This window comes from Cyanistes caeruleus, chromosome 4, assembly GCF_971803275.1.
Source record: "Cyanistes caeruleus chromosome 4, bCyaCae1.hap1.1, whole genome shotgun sequence".
Classification (NCBI taxonomy): Eukaryota; Metazoa; Chordata; class Aves; order Passeriformes; family Paridae; genus Cyanistes; species Cyanistes caeruleus.
Genome location: NC_141704.1, coordinates 21,417,855 through 21,437,356, shown reverse-complemented (window position 1 = coordinate 21,437,356; position 19,502 = coordinate 21,417,855). Strand labels below are relative to the sequence as shown.

Genomic DNA, 19,502 nt, shown 5'->3' with positions numbered 1-19,502 from the left:
AGCTTTTTGCTGTATCTGTCAGAGCCATCTATGTTACACAAATGGGACAGCGGTGAGTTTCTCCCAGAGAGTGGGAGGAAGGATGGCAGCTGAGCATTTAGGGAAAAAGTCCTTAGTTTAAAAGACTGCATTTCTGAAATAAAAACTAATACACGCCTCTGCAACCAAGAAAACCACTCTTTATTAGAGTGCAGTACAGATTTTAATACCATTCACATAAAGCAACTTAAGCACAAAAGGTTTACAAGTAACTCCTGAGATGGAAGAAGTGGGTGTTCCTATAGGTGGTAAAATCCTTTTCTCCACTTCCTGAATATAGTGCTTTTATTTTAATAATACACATTTTCTTATATTTCTTTATATTCTGCATTGTGATTTATTGTATAGTAAATATTAAAGAGTATCTGATTGTATTAATGTCAGCAACCGTTTTTGTTATATTTTTAAATAAATAGAAAACTAAAGAAAATATGTAATTTACAGTCTGGTCTTGCATTTACCTAAATGATTATTAGAGTTTCTGGTCTGTAAAATGAAATATGACTCAATATCATATATATCATTGTCATATTTTGATATAATACAGATTTCACTAGCAGTGACTTGCTTGCCCAACAATGTGAAACAGACAGAGAAAACAGTATGGCCTTACTTATGTCCAGAAATAAGATGCATACACTGAAGAGCAGCAGCCCCAAGCCAGTTCTGTTTTGTCAGTCAGCTGAAGGAAATGTAGGAAGAAGTGCCCTCAGAATTACCAAGTTTGCAAAAGTTTTCTAATCTATATGGATGTTCGAGAAATACCTGGGTTAGACTTCCCAGAAGATATGGCCTGATAAGTTAAGGCAATGTTTGTTTATCTCCTGAGACAAAGTCTTTTTCTGTTACAGGAGAAAAGGCAGATTCTGGAACTTTCCCCATTTTCTTTTGCCACTCTAATTCTCCCAAGTCTGTTCAGCTCCTGGGCCTTTAGTTTCATTAGAACATTTGTCTGGAACAGCAATGAGTTGAATGTTTTGAGAAGCAGAACTGAAAAGAGAAAGGAAACAAAATACAACAACTGTGCTGTGTGCAGAGGCAATATCCACACCTGCTGGGGAATTGGGCTTCACAAGGGATGCAGTCCACCCCCACCAACAGCTAGCAAAATCCTTCCAGTCACTTTGACAGGAATGTCAAACTTCCATCCAAGAGACAGAAGAACTGTTAAAACTTAGTTGTGATTCATTATGATAACAAACACACATCTATAAAGATGTAAAATTTGATTCCGCATTTTGACTCTTATTCTTAAAACTTATGTTTATCAGATCCATGCTTTCTTGGGGTTTATCTTTTTTTAACCCCTAAATTTTCACTTCTGCTGTTGTATTGATTATATCTGTCCCATAAGGAATACTTAATGTCAAAGAGCATTACAGAAAATGTGCTAACTTTCTGAATTTTAGCCAGCTGTTGGATGGATAACATTGACAGTTTAAAGCTCCTGCTGAACTTTTTATCATTTGGAGAATGAATCAGAGACTCTGATTTCTCTGATTTATGTCAGTTGTGAGTCTGACCCTGAGTCTTTCAGAACTGGCTAATTGTTAATCAATTAGAAAACTTTTCATCTGGTATGTGAAAAATAGCACTGAACTGCCAGTTCAGTCCTTGGCTTTTCTGGTGGAGTTTTGACAAGGAAAATTGTCTCAATCTTTTTAGTGGCTGCCCAGGCAGCAATTACAGGCTCTCCTCAAAGTAGCTGCTATGGTCTTATGCTTTTAGGGCAGTAGAGGAAGGAAGGAGACAGGAAATAGGTGAAAGGCAAGAAAGGGGAATACAGCCATATGGGACTTGTGTATGGGGATAATTTCTCTTATCAGATGGGTAGGAAAAGTGTAAGGATTGGATGTCAATGCGGATCCAAAGGAAGAGCCTGGGTGACTGCATCAAAGTGACACTCTACACAAATCATCCTGGGAGCTGCTGAGTCCAAAGAGCACCTACTTAGTGTAACTGTGCCTAAAATTAGCACTAGCTCTCTGATGCTAACCAGATTCCTAAACAGGCACAGGGAGAAGGGTAGTGCCAGTAAAAGATGATCTGTGTAGGACTGTCAAGGTGCCTATGCTCAGTGTGTGAACCAAGTACATGACAAATAGCAGAAGTCAAGTACCCAACCTGAACAAGTGCTCAGCCCAAGTCTGGCCAACATCTGCTCCCACTGATGCTCTGCAGAATCACCCAAGTCCTGACCTCTACCAGAGGTGCTGACTAACATCTTTTGGGTAACAGCTTGAAAACATTTATAGCTATTGCCATCATTTACAGCTATAGCACTGGCCCAGGGGCTGGGCCTGATCTCAGCAGCAAGCTGTAAATTGCTTCTTCTGTCTATATGCCTAGTATTTTATCTTGCCAACTTCATGCATTAATCTGTGGCTGAAAGCTATTTTGAGTAAAGCAAAGTATTCGAGGCCAAACAGACGACCTAAAATAGTCTTAGGCCTGGTTTTCGTTTTCCCAATGTCTGCATATCTGAGGCTGCTGATGGAGCTGCTTTCATCAGAAACCTCTGATTTCATAGCCCAATAATATGGTTTATTTAGTCTGTTCTTACTATTAATTTTTTTAGTCATATGGAGGATGGATGGAAAAGACTGTTCGCAAGATGTCACACTGGCATCTCCCCATCTTGGATTCCTACCTCTCGTCAGCTTGGCTTGCTCAGCATGTCTGCTGCTCTTGGCTGGGTCTGAAGCAGCAGGCACGCAAATGGCCCAGGTGGAATTACCTATTTTTAAACTGATTTCTGCATCAGCAGGAATTGGAAGCTATTCTATAAATCCAAAAAGAGCTTTAAATCTCTCTCCTATCCACTCCCACACCTAGCTCACATCCTATTTCCCTCAAGTTAAAGCTTTACTCAAAGAAATCTGCTTCAGGTGGATCAATTTCCTAGAATGCATTCATTAGTTCCTGCTGGCATAGCACAGTGAAGGTGGAGTGTTACACAAACAAGTAATAATGCTACTAATAAGTGCTATTATTAAGGCTATTAAAATACCAGCTGGCGTTGCAAAAAAAAAAAAATAAAAAATTGCTGTCATTAAACATATATTAGAGCTTTATAATGAACAATCAGCATGACTGGTCCTGTGCAATCTTGGCAAACAGAGTTGGAGAGGAACAATTTCACTTGGCAGCTTTGTAGCAGCGAGGGCAGTGGGACTGGCTGTGAGCCAGGCCTGGGGTGCAGCACCGAGCAGGGTGTGCTCACAGCCCTGGCCTGCCACTCTGCCCAGACCTCGGGGAGATGTGACCCCTCTGCTCTGCTCCCAGAGATTATGGGCTGCTTGCTGATTGCCATCAGGAAGCTCCTTGCCTGGTGTGTTGGCAACCAGCTTTGCTAACTCCTACACACTTATTATTGCTTTTCAATACCTGGAGGATTTCCTTCAATGCTGTCTGGCAAAATATAGAGTACAGAAAAAATAATAATTTTCATTTATGGAGGAATGCATTTGGCTGGGATTAGCTTGTAAATGGATTTCTGCAAGCATGCTCATTTTTTTCCTGACTGAAAATTTAGTCTGGCATTTCTTTTCATGTTCATGGCTACAGATGAGATCAGATAAGTGACATCTGAGCATTGAATACGACCTTTTCAAAAAATGGCATGTCTATTCTAAGCATGCTGCAAGTCCCATGCATCTCAGACACAGCAGATTTTCTCTGCAGATCGGCTTTAAAACTTCTGCCCCAGTTGCCAGTGCTTCCCAAAGATGCTGTACCACTGATCAAGGCATACAGTTTGACCTATGTGGTGTGAAGAAATGACTGAAAACTCATGAAGCCAAACATCAAAAAGAGCTTAATGCCTATTGTTTGTAATAGTTGGCTTTTAAGTCACATAACATTTACAGTAAATTCCTGATCTTTTATAGCATGTCCTGCCCATGAATCTTGAAATGCTTTACAAAGTCCTAAACAACCATTTTACAGATAGCCAAACTGTAGTCCAAAGAGACAGTTTTGCTGATGGCTGAGCCATGAGCAGGGTAAGAGCCCTCAGACCCCAGGCTGCCCAAAGCCCAAAGGATGAACAGGGTCTTGCCTTACCACAAACCAATGCAACTGTACATTCTGCAAAAGAAGACACCACCAAGAAGAGCAGAGAGAAGGTCCAAAGGACAAATGGGCCTTCCTTCACCCCAGAAGTCTGCTATGATTCCCTTGGGGTCTTTCCCATTTGTTTCAGTGCCTGGGCACTGGCAGAGGTCTTGTAAGGGCAGTTATGGCACTCTTGCACTCCTGAGCCTATCTGTTCCCAGCAAAAGCAGCTTACTGGGAGGAGTGGTACCAGAAATGACATATAGTCCATCTCTACTGTGTGCTTTCATTTATTCATTCATTCAAAATAAAGAAATCACAGACTTGCATAAAAAGAACTAAAACCATGAATTGCCATTAGCAGGGCTTTCCAGAGTTTGCCAAGTGAGGCTATAAGCAGTTTATCTGTTTTAGCTGTAGTTTATCTAAACTAGATCATATCCTCTCTTGAATGTTTTCTAGCTGTTAAAAGTAGATTTTTAGATAGGAGTGTCCTGTGTGCTGCACTGTGAGGACTGTCTTACTTGTCTCTCTTCTTCAAAACATTATTGAATATAAATAATTCAACGTAATGGAACTAAAGTACATGAAAAGGAATTTCTTCGTGTTGTCACCAAACTTGTGAAATAAAAATTTGCTTTAGTTTTAGCAGACTATCTTAACTTATAATGGTTTGCCTATTTATCAAATAGAATGCAGTACCTGGATTTTACATTAAATATTTAAATTTTTTATGTTCTGTCATTTTTGGGGATAGGTTACTTACCCACAAATTTATTGTATTTTCTGAGGCACTCAATCTTTCTGACCAGATCAATCAAATTCTTTCAATCAGTCTTCAAGGCAAATATTAATGGAGAAAGATAACATGTATTTCTTTAGAAATTTTCTCTCCTTTCAGATAAAATTTGCTGTTTCCTCAAGAGGCTTGCTGAAGAAAACTTGCTCATTAAGATATTAATTGGAAACAGACAGAAAAGTGTTACGAATAGAGTCTCACATCTACTGAAATCTATTCCTAGAGGAATGTGATTACCTAATTTCTCAAATAGACTTTGCAGCACTGATCAACCCATTGTATTTAAAAACATGATAATCTTTTAAATAGTCTCATTTCTCAGTGGAAGATTTGATGGTGTAGAAATGAGCAAATATTTTTATATCCATATTATCTCATGTTTCCTGGGAATGGACCACTTCCAAAGTAAGGTGAATTTGTCTGCTGATTGAAATATAAGAGTGACATCGCCTTTTCTTATTCCAAATTTCTTTACTGAGTATATATTTTTACTCAGTGCAGTCCAAATCTTTTTCCAGGATGACTCGAAAGAACCGCAGATGTTTTCTGACTCAGTTTTCCTCGGTAACTCTGTGTCCCACGCTGGCTTCCAAGGCTCTGCTTTCTGAGCAGCTCCGTGTCCCTTCCTGTGCCATGGTGCTCCAGATGGGAGCTGCCGCAGCAGCACAGCAACAGGGTCAACAAACCAAACTCCCCTGTGTGACCAGCTACACAGCAAGGGGGAGTCAGGAATGCAGCCTGTGTACCCTGACAGAGGCGGGCACCCCCTTGCTTTGTACAGAATTTGTACAGTTCCTTGGCAGCTCTGTCCCTCAGACTTCCTGGGCCTGTCAAATGGGCAGAGGTTTCATAAACGTGCTGGGGCTGCCCGAGCACCCCCAGGGCCACTGCTCTGCAGCTCTGCTTGTCCGTGGGTCATGCCAGCTCCACGAAGGAGGCCTGGTGCACAGGGTCAAGAGGAGTCAGCCAAAAACACAAACTCACTTTCAAGCCTCCACCTGTCTGTCACATTTCTGACTTGTGCCGTTTCAGGAGCTTGCAGATTTTCCAATGGCTGGTTTTCATTCTCTTCATATCTATGATCAGGGACTTCGGCTCTTACAAAGCACCAAATGCTTCCGTCTGCATTCCAAGGGCCCTCACCCCTCCTGATCTCAAATGCAGGGAGGAGGTTGGGATTGCTTTGTTTGCTGTGCCAAAGAGTACATGCTGTAACAAGTGAGTGTGGGCATAAGTGGTGTGCCACAAACTTCACTCTGTGCCACTTAGGGAAGGACTGGAAGAACTGAATGTCTGCCAGACAGTATAAAGGTAAGGTAGCCTGGGAACAGACAGTCCTGGTAGCTCTCTCCTGCAAAGCCTTGTAAGCAGCAGATCTCATCAGAACCAGGTAAAAAGCCTCTGTATGCATTTACTTATTTTGGTTTAAGCCTGCTCCTCTCTGAGCTGGGTCATTTCTAAGTGAAGGGTGGGATTCAGGGACACCTCGCCTGGCCTTCAGCAACTGTCCCAGATGAATATGGAACTCCTGTGCACCCCGTGCCACACCTGACAACCCTATGGAGATACCTGGGACAGGGCACAATGCTTGTAATATATTGGACATAGACAAGTAAGTTATCACCGAGTGTTTTAAAAACCGCTTGCATTGGGTTTTTGTGGTTTTAGTCTGCATAAATTCATGTTTATAAAAGAAAACTCTGTGTCCTAATATATGGGAACACTCACAAAGACCATTTGTTTTGCTGTGCTTGCTACTAAATGCAGAATGGTAGCAACCACAATGAACCAAGATTCTTACACTTCGCCTGTAGATGTTACCAAATCCCTAAAATCTTCTGCTCAGATACTTCCTAGCACTCCAGACTGCTACATTCCTTCCACACAGCAGGTTTTCCTAGCAATGTCTCATCACCACTTGACCCCTCTTGCCATCTGGCTGCCTGAGGACCTATTAAACATTTATGATTTGGTGCCATTCTCTGGAATTCTCAACTATCTGATCAGCAGATAGTGATTTGATAAGTGTCTTTTGAACATATCTTCTGAATATCTGAGGGAGCACCAGATGATGCTGATAAACCTGAACTCTATCCCATTTTATTCAACAGCTTAGTACTGTAGTTTCAGGTTTGGAAACCAATAGAGGGAAGGTAAAATAGGGAAGGTATTTGGTTGGAATTCAGGACCCTGGCTGGAATAATGTGCTGAATAGGTAGGAGTGACTTTAGTTTTGTTGTACCTTTGATTTCCCCAAGGCAGCCAGACTGTTATATAGTAGAATTTTTACTGAATGTTGCTTCAGGGGGTCAGGTTGTGCTGCAGCCTGACCCCCTGAAGCCTGGTTGTTGAGGGAGATAAGAGTGCTAATCTGGGACATGTCCATTTGTTCAGCTGAAGCAAGGCATCCATACAGAGACAGGGCTGGAGACAGGCATCTCTGCAACATCTCTGGGCAGGGACCCATTGCCCCAGGCTGGGTCAAACTGGGGCTCCAGGGACACATGGGCTGGGGAGAGGCACAGAAAGGCCATCAGTGCCCTCAGGGCCACAGCAGAGACCTGTTTGATCCTCTTTTGTCAATCACCAAGAACACATTGAAGATGTGACCTCCAGGCATAAGAGGAACTACATCCACTAGAAACTTTGGACACTGACTTAGGTACCTTTCCTAACACCTGGGTGCAGCAGGAAGAAGTCTCAAGTTCCCTAAACCATCAGCAAGGTGCCCTATCTGGGTGTTTATCCTGAGAAAGGTGGGGCAAAGCAGTTTTCTGAAACCTACAAGTAAAACATTTAACACCAGATCCCCTCCCTGTCAGGTGAGAACTCTGTAGGCTGTGGGCAAAGTGCTGAGTCAAGACCTGTCAGAACTGCCCTGCCTTCTGTCCTTAACATATTTTGTGACCATGTGAAGTCTGTGATTATTTTTCACCTTCAAAAATCTTCTTAATTCATCGTTTTTATAGGATCTGATGTAGAAATACCCAGCACTAATTACTCCTTATACAATTTTTTTTTTTTCCTAAGTGGAATTTACATATTTTTAAAAGTATTGTCTGTCTCATTTAACCTTAGAATTGAATGGAGACAGGTCAGTAATGTAGAGAACTGGAAATACAAGGAAAATTAAGACAGACATGAGGGAACCTTCTTTAGTAACAAGCTAAGAGTAACAAAAGTATATCTCTACCACACAGATTCTCTGCTGACGGGTTTGAAAACCCTTCCAAATCACCTAACATCTTAAGTGCACAGTCCCTTCATTTTGAACACAAAGCTTCTATTATCCTAATGAGCCAGAAGAAAAAAATGGAGAGCTTTACACACAGAAATAGCAAATGACTTAAAATATGCATTGCTTCCTTTGGAAAAAAAATATCTGAACTCTGTGAGAAGTATCCACTAAAAGCTGTTTTTTGAGGGTACTGAGCATAATTTCATTAATATGTTGCACTATCTGTCAAATTTATTTGCATGTACACAGACAGACCTGTTATAAACATTACAGCACTGGTTGCTGCTTTTAACAGTGTTGACAGCAAGACTGTGCCTTTGATTTTCAGTGTGTACATTAATTCCCACCAGTCTGGCACTGTAAAATCTAAAATATCTCCTAACTGGCAGAAACCGGGGCTAAAACATCAAAAATAACTTATAATTGACACATACTCAAGACGTCTTCCTACTAGTTTAATGACAATAGTAATGGTAGTGAGAGTTCAAAAATCACCTTCTTCTCTTAGGGAAACCTGCTTAGTGAAAAAAAGTGATGCTGGCAGGTGGACAAACTCCATCAGTAGCAAATGTCAGAGCTTGATAATCTTTTCCAGCTCATTGTGTTTGCACATGTTAATGGCCATAAAGAAAGCCATGTCACTTGGAATTATTTCTATCAAGGTACTATAATTAGCTTTTTGGCAGATTTTTGGGCTGTTATTCCACCACCCATTTTTTTATGTAAGAACACACCCTAAACCTGGGCAGGGCCTGCCAGAACCCTGTTTATCTCCACACTGAGGGGATAAATTCATTTTTACCATTAGTTCACCTACTAAGGAGCATAAAACAGCCTGTTAGACAAATCAACACAGGAAAATTTTAGAAGTGAGAATGCAAAGGGTTTCTTTTTATTGAAGTTTCACCTGTCAAAATATACCTCTTCCTTTCCCTTCTCCTAAAGAGCAGCAAAAAAAAAAAAAAAAAGCCAAAAGTGAAACAGGTAGGATAGAAATGTGAGCAATGGCTTAGGAACTTTGTTGCTTTTTCCCTGGATTGATGTCCCACAGGGAAGGACTCCAGCCCCAGCAGGACCCCAGCTCAGGGCACCCATCAGCTGCACAGGAATAACCCACAGGAGGAGATGATCCTGCTCTTCCTGAAGGGGAGGTGTTGGTGCCCTGGCCCTTCAGAGCCAGGGCAGTGCCAGGGCTTTTGAAAGAAACATGCAGGCAAAATGCAAAGCTTGGGGAAAAAAAATCAAAACAACTTGGAATAACTGTCAGAGATCTTTATTTTCAACTGCATTTTCCAGCACTTATGTCCTCTTATTTCCAAGGGATACAGATAATGTAATCCAGATGCTTCTCTGGCTATCACTTTAAAGAATATTTTTTTTTTTTTTAAGTCAGGAAATGACAAAATCCTTTTATAGCTGTTTCATTTCAACAAATGATTTTGCCTTCAGCTTTTTAACTTCTAAAGTTAGCTTTTAAAAGTAACTAAATACAAAATGAAAATGAAAAGTAATTTCAACTAACAAACAAACTTTTCTTCCCAGAGCATTTTGATATTGTTGCAACTTTCCCTCCACTTTTCACTGAGGTTTTATGTTAGAGAAAAAAACCAAACAATTTCATTTATATGATAAATATGTTTAATTAAAAGTAGTGCCCCTTTTTAATGTGAAACAGCTTTTCTAGCAGCTTTACCTCCTGAGCTTTAAATACTAAAGTAAAAATATTCTTTGAAACATTTGCTTCTGTACCTCTGCAGAAAGTGCTTAACATTTTAAAACCAGAGATATTTAAAATGTAAATAAACAGGTGATAGGGGTATATTTTTTCTAACATTTCAGTGCAGGCTCTATGTCCTGTGTTCAAGAACGTATTTTAGCAATCAGCTCCAGCTGTCTTAAATAGAATTCGGGCTTTGAAAAGCTTTAAATACTTAAGTGTCTCTGTGGGCCTAAACCTTATTCCCCCTGCATAGTGATAATGGTAATTCAGGGATTACAGCATTGATAATGGGAACAAGATATACCACTCAAATTTGAGTGAAAACTGAGGCTAAAGAAGAAGGTTCAGTAGCAGTCACTTGCACCTTTCAGCAATCCTTCCCCAAGGCCCAAAGCAAACTAAGTTTGAATGCCTAGGGAAAAGTGGAGGGTTTTCTTTCGGCCTGTCACAGTCTATGCTTCTTGCAAAAAAATTTTAAGTTGGACATACAAATGGCACAAAAATGCCACATATATCCCATTCTGACCAAATTCTCTGCTCTATCCAAAATCAAGAGCAGAGAAATTACTGGAAATTGCATTTGAAAACCTCACCTAGGAAATTTGCCTGGTTCAGGAAATTTAGATGAGTTTCAGTTAGAGCTGCACAGCTTTTTGCAAGATGAACAAAGCTTCTGAATATTCAGGTTCCTGAATTTCCTCTTATTGATGAAAACATTAGTTTCAATGTTTATACTTCTGCATATAAAGTAAGATTTTTATACTTTAATGAGCTCTTTAAGCAAAACAGAAAGTTTAGCATGTAAAAAGGTCACAAAACCAGACACTGAATTTACTGGCTTTGGGCAGAATTGAAGGCTCTTCCCTTTGGGGCTTGAATGTTGTCAGTTTTCCACACTGAAAAGAGCAAATACTCTGAAAAACTTCTCTAAGGGTCACACGCCAGCTGTTCCTTTCTACCCCATATAAACTGCAAAACTCAACAGCATATCGCTTTCCCCCCCTATTATTGCACTTTCTATTGCTTCAGCAAAACTATTCTTCCCTCTCAATCTTCTGCCTCTTTTCTGCAAGAATTCTCTATATCCCCTATCAAAGGCCAAGTTCAGCGACAGACATTCACCCATCGGCAAACAAAGCTGCTCTGAAATTCTGCTTGGCTGAAATATATCCCTGTGAGGTGCACGAGATAATAAGGTTTTCGTTCCTGTAGTGAACCCTTTGTGTGGGGCTGCTGCACACTGTTCTGCAGAATTAAGTTACTCAAGAATGCCAGAGACAGCCACAATAGCTAATGGGCTTGTAAGGTGATTTGCATAATGAAAAAATCTGTATTAATGCTAACTAATTAACTTGGAAAAATGACTTTTGAAAGAAAATGTATTCTTCCCTTTGAAAAACAGTAAAATATGTAGAAAGTTCGTATGGTTGCTTTATTGCCAAAAAGACTGAGCATCAGGCTAAGGGTGGGGGAAAAAATCACTGTGTTAGAAAATATGGTGATCTAAAACAAAAATGTAGATCAAATTGGAAAATTTTACATAGGATCCAATAGAACTGTGAATTCTTTGAGCAGAAATGTTTAAACTGTTATTTTTCATACAGAAACATCAGAGACTTCGTTATCAGCTCTGCAGGGAATTCAGGATACCCAAGGCACAGGCTGGTACAGCCAGATTTCCAAAGGTGGGGATAGCAGAGAATGAGCACTGGGGACAGGACAGCTGGATTAATCCCTTGCACCAGGACACACACCAGCCATTCAGTACCAGTATTCGAGGGATTTTATACACCAGTCCCCCATCCCTCCCCTCCATAAATGTAAATCACACACTGGATTATTAATCCACACCTCTGGATTAATTGTTGCTATTTTTCTTGCAATTGTCTGCAAGGAACCAGAAAGGAGGAGCTCAAGCAGGTTTGGGATGATTCCCTTCAAATTATCTTACTCTTTGGACCCTAGAAGAGCAGGAAAACAGAGATGGTTGTCTTCAGTCATTTTGTATGTGAACATGAGAAGAGGTGTGAGTTTACCCCCTCCACCTGCCAGCTCCTCTGGAAGGGTGTGAAGGAGTGAAATTACAGGCTAGGTCACACTACATACCCTGGCTACCTGACCTGAGCGTCTGGGCCTTTAACACCTGGCTCACAAAAGAGAGTCTGAAGGGCTTTTTGCCTTCTGCCTGCATTAGTTGTCTCTGAAATTGGTATTTTTGTGTCCGGGGGAGCCTCGTCATTGTGGTAAGGAGACTTCAGAAAGCATCCTGTCTGTCCACCCAGGGCCAGCTGGCCAGCACAGGCTGTGAAAGATACTGGAGTGTTTCTGGCTTTAGGCATTTTGCTGCCTGACACATCTCATCTTTTACTGACCTAAACTCACTTTTTTTTGCAATCACTTCAGGTCACTCACAGAAGGCCAACTCCACTTTGAAGATGGAAATGTTGTAAATGCCAAACAATTTTGTGGCTATTTACATGCAAATTTCCAATGTTATCAGTCATTTACATTATAGTAATCTAAAGGATAAGGTAAAAATTAAGCAAAAGGTCAAAAGTCAACATTTTCTGCTTGAAACTAATGTGCCATTGAAAAATATTCAACTAAACTGAGTTCAAGTAGCAAAATTGCACTTTTTTCAGATATTGGACATGTAGCCTTCAAAATGACAATGAAGTTGTTACACACTGCCTTCCTGTGGCTCCTGGAAATATTTTCAGTTCAAGTTTCAGCATTAAAATCCAGTACAGCAGAGCTGTAATTCCTGTGTTCCATTTACAAAGTAATCTTCTCCCTCAACTCTTGGGAACATTCCACTAATTTCTACACATTCGAAATCTTTGATTATCTCTAGAGGCTGGTGCTACTCATAGCACAATCAACAAAAACAAAAATGCTTTGATTTTGATGGCACAGGGTCAGGTCCTAAGGCAAAGCATTTTATAAGCAATTTTAAAAAACTGGTGATGAATGCAATAAATAAATATATTTACTGGTGCCCCTCCCACCCCTTTCCCAACAACATACATTTCTTTGTTCCTTTGTATTAGCAACTTGTAATATTTTAGAATCTGGTTACCTTTTTTATCCTCCTGTCTTATTTCTGATTTGCTCCTCAGTGCTCCTCTGCAAAGCCAAGTTTTTCTTTTCCCCAGTTTTTAAAAAAATTATGTTATAAGAGGGTCCTGGTTTTTTTCAACAAATGTTTTTATTCTGCAGTATTTTACCTTGCATGAACAAATTCAGAGTTATTCTCAGGTAAAAGCAAGAAAAGATCTGTGTCTGCTTGATTTTTCCCTCAGAGGCAAGAAGAGCCAGTGAATAAGTAAATTGTATTCACTGGGAATCAGAGTACATTTTCTGACTTAGTGGCAGTTCTCAGAGAATTAATTGTAGTAAATTGTTCAAGTTTCACAGGCCAGTGGGCACGGGGTAAACTTAGTGGTAGCAATTAGAGAAGGGAAGATTTTTCTCCCTCAAGGAAAGGGAGATAGAGAAAAAAAATATAGAGCATCTGCTCAGTGAAAGAGTTGTATCTAGGAAAAGAAATGCTGAAAGAGCATAACAAATATCAGTGGCTAACAAAGAAGTAGCTTCATTTAACTGCAAAAAAACCCAAACAACTGAATTTGGTGTAGTGGTGGGACATGATAAGGCAGTATCCCTGCACTTGCAATATTGCACCCTGATCTGAATAGAACCCTACCTCAAAAATATGTTTAACATTATAAGCAATTTAGGGGAAAAGAATATCAAGAATTGAAGAGACCACTATATACATTATATATATATATATATATATATGTTCATACACAAAAGTGATAGATAGATAGATAGATAGATAGATAGATAGATAGATAGATAGATAGATGATAGATAGAATGATTGATTATGCAATGATTCCTGGTAAAAGGACAAAATCATAGGCTATAATAAAAATCATTGCAGGTACCAGAAAAGGGAGGATCTGCCTTGTATGATGTCAGAGGTTATGAATGGTCTGGTGGATATTAGAGTAAAATAAAGACTATTTTATTCAGTGGGAAATATTTGAAAATATGTGAACTTTGGGGATATATGTACATTTTCAAAGAAGGGACCAAGTGACCTATTAAAATTTATCTCACTTGGAAGATTCTGACAAAGATATCCATGGAATGCAATGTCATTAACTGCAATATCATTGATACTTTTCAATAAAAGAAGTTAATCTTGTTCCTGTACTAAAAAAAATAAATCATTTACATGCACATTATCATTGCCTGAATCATTTTGGGTGATAACAATTGCTTATATAAAGGGCATCTTTTGGGGATAACTTGGTACAAGCAATGCTTTGACTTAACTATCTAACACAGTGTGCTCTTTTGTCCTTTTTTTTCCTTTTAAGTAGGTGATTATTTGAATTTATATAAGTTTATTGATTATTAGGCTAAACATCAAGTATTCAGTTATGCAGTATCTTGGAGAAGAAATAGATGAGCCACTATACCAGACAGTTGCTGCCCCAGTGGGTCCCCAGCACATCTTCAGACTGTGCACTGGCTCTCAAATTGAGCAATTTTGTGTGATGGTATTCACACTGTCCTTTATCACATCCTGAGTAGCACAATATAGAGCAGAAAGCGCTTCCATCTCCTAGGGAGAGAAATTACTTTTCATTTTCTGTGTGAACAACTGACTATTTAGGTCTTGAGTTCATCTACCTTACATTTTGTCTGTTAATTAGAGGCCTGCTCTCCTTAGGTACTATCTGCAGGCAGCTTAGAGAGACAGGCACTTCTGCAGGGGGATTCCTCCCCCCTCACACACTGCTGAGGATTTGAGAAGGACTTGAGACGTTCCTGCACAGTCAGTCCATGACAACTGCATTCCTAAGACAAATATCTCAGCTAAATGCCTGAAATTACCTGTAAAGGGCTCTGTGGCATCCACTTCATACAACTTCAACCATTTATGTCTATGGACTCAGTTATGTGTCCATGATTTACTGAGTCATTATTAGAGGTAGAAGGTATCTCCTGGCAAAGCTAAATCTACTAGATAGATGTTGTACAAAGATGGGATGAGTCATGCTTTAGGGATTTCTGTTTTTTTCTGCCAGTGATAGAGTGTCTGGAATAACTACCTCAGAGCAGGGACATAACTTTTAGATGGATGGGAGAAATCCAATCCTAAATGATAAAGGAAAGTATCAATTTGGCAGCTTAACAGTCATCTTCTAGCTTGCCTAGAAGGATAAAATAGGTGGCAGGATGAAAACTTCAGTGTAATGTTATGTGAGTGTCATTTGAAGTCATTAGGCTCCAATTTGCCTGAAGAGTGGGAAAATAGCTCAGTTTTCATTGCCATTAACTCAATTACTTCCATCTGTACCACAGATTTTATGCCAGAGCACTGAACATTCACTATACAAATTTTATGTGATGAAACAGGTAGATTAGATACTAACTGGATAGATCAGAACTAAAATTTCAAGTTAATTGTGATGTCATGATAATGGAAAAAATATATATAACTATAGATACTTTGAACCCATTAAGAGAAGAGACGGGGATAGGACTGGTGTTGTTTAAGAATGGGATAAAGACGGCAGGTTAAGGAAGATTTTAATGTCCTCAATTCTTGATCATCTGAAAGGGTCTGCAGATCCCTGATTATCCCTTGCCTTCTTGTCATTTCTAATCCCTGGCAGACAGGGAGAATGTAAATATTCCTTCATCCCTTTGAATATTCTTTCATTTCATAACAATAAAAATTATTACCATGTTTTCCTAATAATCTCCTTTAAAGTGTCCTTCCTTCCCTCCTTCCCTCCTTCATCCTTCCCTCCCTACCATATCATGCTGTTTCTCCTAGACTTCTATTGATTTCCATCTTGATCAGTGTCTTTGTTGTGCTACTTAGCTAATTACTTCAACCTCAAAAAATAAAAATAAATTTTTCCAAATGTCTCTACTCAGTCAAATCCAGCTTTTTTCTGGGCATTCCTTACGTGTGAGAATTATTTTTTTTTTGCATACTAGGCCAGAGCTCTGGCACACCTGTAGACCATAAAAGATGGTCTACTAAATATGGTAGAAAATGATTGTGTATCCTGAGGTATTCTGAAGTGATTTACTTATTTGGAAGTTAATTATTACTTCCATAAGCTTTTCTTAAAAAATTAGTATGCAAAAATCCCACTTTAGGAAATAGAAAACTCTAACTATTGTCTAATCCATTATTAAATTCTTCTTTTATCTGGGAGTGTGTGGATTCAGAAGTAATATAACAGCAGAGAAAAAGGTTCTTCTTAACATTTTTTCTTTGCTGATAATATTTAGAATGGGATTCCTACATTTGAATGATTTCACCCGTTGCAAGATCTTTCCATTTTCCTCAGTAAAGCAATAATTTCCTTAATGTTCAGAGAATGATTTACTCTGTGTTTGCACATCACAGAAACAAGAAATAGCAAAAAACCCACCACCTAAAAGAATCCTACATAAACTTTTGAGTTTTTTAATCTCTCACACTCATGTTCTGTTTGTTTCATAATGATCTGATAATAGGTTTTTGTTACCAAGTTCAAATATATGTATGGTTTGAAAAGTGAAATTGGAAATAAGTAATTTGCTCTGTTTTGTAGAGGCATTCCAGAAGACGATATATCATCTTTATATAGACAGTTTCCAAGTAAAGTCATGCTTAGAAGAAACTGTAATGGTTCTCAAATGACTAGTTGAAGAGTATAAAAAAATACCCTCCAGAAATTCTGTTTCTATATTGCAAAGAATTAAGCTATTGGAAATCAAATGTAGTCTAGACATGAAATTCTCATGGAAATTGCCATTTCCTAAAGCTATTCCTTTGGGGTCTAAAAATATTGGCTACTGCTGTCTTGAAGTGTAGTACAATTTTTATAGCATACAACAACATTTTAAGACTATGCATGATAAATAACCCATGAACGCTGTCACTGCTGCCTAGAATCACCATTTTCACTTACCATGGGTCTTCCTGAATGGATGTTGGCACTAGCCTTTATGACTCCAAGTAGTTCTTTTCATGTCTTTAACATGCAGATTGCTAGCCTGGGAAAACACTTACCTTTTCTACACTGCTTTGCAATCCAAATGAACTGCTGCTTCTGTAGCTTTCAGAAGTCATTTAAATTAGTTCCCTAAGCAGGTGAAGCAGTTCCAAGGCAGTTTATAATGAAGATTTTCTTTACGGCTGCATTCCTGCTGTGTTAGATGTGGAAACTTACTGGTATGGGAGCTAGCAGGTAAGAAACCTCCTACCCCAGTCCCTCTGAAAAGTCTTGATTGTTTTATTTTTAATTCAAATTCAGGTAGTCATTTTTACACAGAACACTTATGGCCTACTTTAGTAGGCACTTTTCTCAGCAGGCTTAGTAAATTGGACACTTACTTTTTAAAGGTAACAGACAATAGGCTCTGTTGCTTCAAGCATTCCTTTAAACTGAGATTCTTATTTATTTAAATAATGCATAAAGTGCATAAAGACTTTGTCAGACTGGACTTATAATGACTTGTATTATTGTTCTCAATATGGAAATCACAAGCAAATCTTGGTCTGATGTCTCACTCCAAAAGAAACAAGTAAGAAACATCTTCTAGTAGTTTTTGCATGAGGGACAAACCACTTCTAGATAGTTCTAGTTAGAAATGGGTACTGACCTATTCCTGTTTTTTTCAGAAGTGATATGTAAGCCAGTAACAGGGGAAGAAAATAAACAAAAAAAAGGATTCCCTTGAATTTTTTGCAATACAGGGCAAATATTGCTCATAACCTTTTAGTACCTACATTTCAAAACTTTCTTCCAGTGTGCTAATAGTTACAGCAAAGCCATGATGAGTTTTAACTCTCCTTGGCTTTACAAGCAGGTTGTGAAAGCAGGGGGAAAGCAGACAAGTTCTGAGTGCCTGTGAGAAAGAACAGATTTTACTCCAAGAAGGCCTTGGAATAAAATCCTTGAAATCAATCTGAGTCACGTTGATACATGCAAAGGTGAGTAGAACAAAAACCCTGTCAATCAACTACACTGTGGAGGACTACTGGATGGGAACAAGCTATTTTTAAGATAAAATGCCAGTCTGTTCTTAAAAATATAAATACTTATCAGAAACTAGTAGGGAATATAGCAGTCTTAAAATTAATCTAGTCCACATTGACAAGTCAAATACTGTTTCTCAGAGCTAGAAATAGAAGAAGCACTGATCTCCCTGCTCCTGCTTGCTGTGCTCCAGTAAAAGACAGGTGAAGGTGATTTTGGCTGCCCACATCTGTGCTACCTGTCTCTGCTGCAGATATAGAGATCTTCCAGCTGAGAGATGCGAGGGGATTGTAGCTCCTTCAGTCACCCCAGACACAGATGGCAGAGCTTATTTCCAGGTACTCTCCTTCTTCCTTGTTCTCATCTGCCTCCTCTGGCACAACATGCTGTGAAGGAATAACCAGGAAACAAAGCCTCTTCCCCTATGAGCCTTGTGTGTATCTTTGCTTGGGGCAGTGACAGGTTTCTGTGTTTGGAGTGAAGGCCAAGATCCTTAATCAAAGATAGTTTTCCCTAGTCAGTATCATCTGTAATATTCTCTACCCTGTATTATTCCCTGTATCGATGGCTAATGAAAACATTAATATTTTAGAAAAAAGTGGGTGGAGAACATTAACATAGATTTTGCATGTCTACACATGAATAACACCCAGGTGGATTATATTTCCTTAACAGAAAAGAAATGTTCTGGCCCTTAAGACACATTCTGATACAAAAAAAACTAAAGTCTGTCATCTGAGAACAAGAAGCCAGATTTTCTGATATCCAGTGGTCCTGGTATCCTAAATGACAAGAATTAAGGAGTCCAGGAAATTCTGGTAAGTGCCTCCTGTATTCTCCAGTATTTACAATGAGAAAGTTGGTTAAGGTCCTGTTCTCTTCTGTTGTAGTGAGGATTTTTGCTTCTCTCTCTTCTTCCCAAGTGTGCTTTGAACCTGTCCACATGGAAAGGATCCTTTCCCAGATGACCACATCAGTGCACATGGATAAGCCAGTTGGCTTACTCTTGCTAAAGACATGATTTCAAATATCCACTGTATTAAGGAATGTGGGTTCATTGGTGTAAATCTGCAGAAATGCACCAGTTAATTACCTGTATTGTTTGGGATTTCACTATTGACACTTCAGGATGAGATAAGCTTCAGAGGCATCCTGTGCTATTGCTGTTGTTTAAACAGGAGTTTGTGTTCCCAAACCTTTTTTCACTTGAGTTCTGAGAGGGTGTCTCTTTCTCTCTCTACTCATTTGTTAAAGCTGCTGTTTCCAATATGTACATGTGATAAACAGGAATATATCTTTCTTGACATAAACCTATTTCACCCAGATTGATTTTATTTTTCACGTTGGAAGATATAACTTTAAAGTGCATTGGCACAGAATGACATAAAAGACAATGAAACATGAATGGCAATCAGGTAAATAGGAAAATTCTTATTTACTAATTTTTTTCAATGCCTATTGTCTTGGTAGTTTGGCAAGGGATTAGAAAGATTTAAATATAAATTAGATCTGTCATTCTCAAAATGAAAACAAGTTAATTATTCAAAATTGTAGGGAAAAAAAAAAAAAAGAAAAGGCAAAACAGCCT

The 19,502-nt window shown here is 39.1% G+C and overlaps 1 protein-coding gene and 1 long non-coding RNA gene across 3 annotated transcripts in view; one reads left to right on the top strand and one right to left on the bottom strand.

The window, feature by feature from the left end:
* Positions 1-19,502, bottom strand: part of LOC111922969 (uncharacterized) — a 39,008-nt gene that overhangs the window by 4,357 nt on the left and 15,149 nt on the right. The gene's annotated exons all lie outside the window — the stretch shown is intronic.
* Positions 6,155-19,502, top strand: part of SPAM1 (sperm adhesion molecule 1) — a 35,878-nt gene continuing 22,530 nt past the window's right edge. Inside the window, exons 1-3 of one of the 2 annotated variants that reach the window (XM_086886964.1) lie at positions 6,155-6,205; positions 18,055-18,252; positions 18,590-18,732. The gene's annotated coding sequence lies outside the window, so the exon portion shown is untranslated. Of the gene's footprint in view, positions 6,206-16,119; positions 17,869-18,054; positions 18,253-18,589; positions 18,733-19,502 lie in introns of those variants that run through there. The other variant, XM_086886963.1, reaches the window with a different exon arrangement.